General features: G+C 36.5%; 1 pseudogene across 1 annotated transcript; it reads right to left on the reverse strand.

Annotated features, from left to right (window-relative positions):
• Positions 1-200: 200 nt before the first annotated feature.
• On the reverse strand, positions 201-1,931 carry LOC147386403 (cytochrome P450 714C2-like; annotated as a pseudogene). The gene is made up of 3 exons (XR_015172188.1): positions 1,648-1,931; positions 913-1,435; positions 201-629 (listed from the first exon to the last, which is right to left on the reverse strand). The product of XR_015172188.1 is annotated as a cytochrome P450 714C2-like (transcript).
• Between the last annotated feature and the right edge of the window lie 546 nt (positions 1,932-2,477).

Below are 2,477 nucleotides of genomic sequence, written 5' to 3' on the forward strand. Positions count from 1 at the left end.
GATGACTCATTTGATGTATCGTTCATGAGCAAGATGAGACATGATATTGTGATTGAAAGCCATGACACCACATTTTTTCCTAATTCATATATATATAATGATCGTATATATCAAGCAAGTTAAATAACTTGCTTTCTTATTCTCCAAAACACAAACTAAAGCATAAAAGAAATTGATAAAAAATACCCAAATACAAAATTTTACACTTTCCTTCTGATGAGATCAAGTCCATCTGCAGGCTCTATAATTAACCTTTGAACAGGAGAGTGACGATAGTTTGGAGAAAGTGAGAAACAGAACTTGGACACAATGAGAGATATGAGAACCTTCAGTTCTGCCAAGGCAAAGTTTTGTCCCTGACATGGGCGTGGCTCGATCCCAAATGGCATGTAGGCGTATGGACTCTTGCTAGTAGCACCAATAATTCAATTAGCGAATCTCTCTGGGTTAAACTTAAGTGCATCGGATCCCCATATTTCAGGGTCTATGTGCAATGATAACATTGGGATCCATAGGTTAACTCCTTTTGGAACATTTAGGTCACCGAACATCATCTCCTGTAAAGCCTCCCTCGATATGATTGCCACAGGTAGATAAAGACGTAACGTTTCATTAATCACCATCATCAACTGCCATGAAAAATAAAAAAATGGGTTACTAAAATTATGTAAAGTAACATAATTATCATTTATCATTCATCTGGTTGCAATAAACTTGTTATGGCCCCAAAACAAAATGACGTAATTTTGTAACATTTTTATCGCTTAAATGTTTTTGGTGCATTGGTTAGTTCTTATCAAAATGGTATCAGAGCCAACATTAGCTAACGACGTCTACTATAAAGCATGGTGGCCTTCACCATTATTGCCAAGAGGTTTTAGATTTTATCATAAATGTTGGTCACATTCATACCACTTTCATCTTATGAAGTATATCATAATCTGGAAGGCGATCCCCACAGACTTCCAATGCCTCGGTTCGGACCTGATCTTGCCATTCTGGATGTGAAGCCAATAGCATCAAGATCCATGTCGCGGTGATCGCAGGAGTCTCATACCCAGCTATGTAGATGTTCTTACAATTATCAACGATGAACTGGTCAGTGTTTATGCCTTGATCCCCTCAAGTATCATTTGTAGCAGGTCATTTCCAAATGTAGCTTCTCTACGCTTCTCAAGAGTTAACAAATTGTTCTCGAATTTAATTACCTTAACCTTGTCCCTGTACAATTCTGGAGCTATTATTTTCCTTTGGTGTGCCCAATATGCCCCATTTGATGTTAAAATGCCATGGCCAAGCAAGGCTCCACGTTCCTTCTGTTGATATCCAGGCTTCCCCATGTTGAAAGATGTACATATGCTCATCTCCTTCACCACATCAGGTTGGGTCAGGTGTAGTAGTTGAAGGTTGCCAAGCGAAAACATGAATGTTTCACCTGTCAGATTCAAAATGCAGTAGTCAACAAGAAAAAAAAAAGGTCCACAAATCTTACGGTTGATCGAGCATATCCTATCTATAGTTCCATCATTAGAAATAACCATAGAATGGGTGTTTAATTTTTTTCTTCAAAAAATTTGGTTAAATTTGTTGTGTTGTAACAACATCAATGTGTTGCATCATATAATGCTGCCTACAAAATATACGTACCGTATTCCTTTCTCCATTGTTCCATGAATGGGAAGATGATGGAAGCACAATCATGGGAGATATCTCCTTCAGTTGGAGCATTAATAGGCGTTGATTGGATTCTCTTCATCTCTAGGATATTCCCATAAAGAAAAGAAGGAGTGGGTACTGATCCCTTGCTTTCAAAGAATAGAGCGAAGTTTTTCAGGGTTAAACAAGAGAGCCTTGTAAAGACGTATTAATAAGGGAAAGAAAGTAATCAAAGTGAGAGAAAAGAAGATCTTGACAAGTAATAAGAGTTCCATGGAAGAAGGGTTCTCTCTCTCTCTCAATGGTGTGTATTGGATCGATCATGATTCACATATTTATAGGTACTTGAATTTGAACGACTATTTCAACTTGAAATGAAAATAATTTCTAGAAGGTAAACAATTTATGAACCCATTAGAAAAAAAATATTAATGACTTTGATCCTAAGTCAAGTAGTTAAATACACTGGGTGCTCTCTGAATCTGGGGATATAAGGAGACAGATGAGTGTTTACTCATCTACATAAACTAAGGCTTTTTCTATATTTATTTATTTTTATGTTATTCCAATTAATTTTAAAGATTACTATGAATTTGACTTAAACATCAGAATTTCTTTAACTAACCACTGCTTTAGAATGTAATATCTCCGAAAAATTGGCATTGTTACGTATCTCGAGAAGTAGGGAATTTTTTGTGTGTATCCCTAAGGATGCTAATAGAAGGGGTGTAATTGTAAATCTGTTCCAATAGTTTGGGTTTGGCTCAAGGATCTAGGATGAATTATTTGTTGGTCTCTAGACCATTATGTTCTGGACAGTG

The sequence above is a fragment of the Akebia trifoliata genome, chromosome 14 (genome assembly GCF_017979445.1).
Source record: "Akebia trifoliata isolate Shusen 1 chromosome 14, ASM1797944v1, whole genome shotgun sequence".
In the NCBI taxonomy this organism is placed as follows: Eukaryota; Viridiplantae; Streptophyta; class Magnoliopsida; order Ranunculales; family Lardizabalaceae; genus Akebia; species Akebia trifoliata.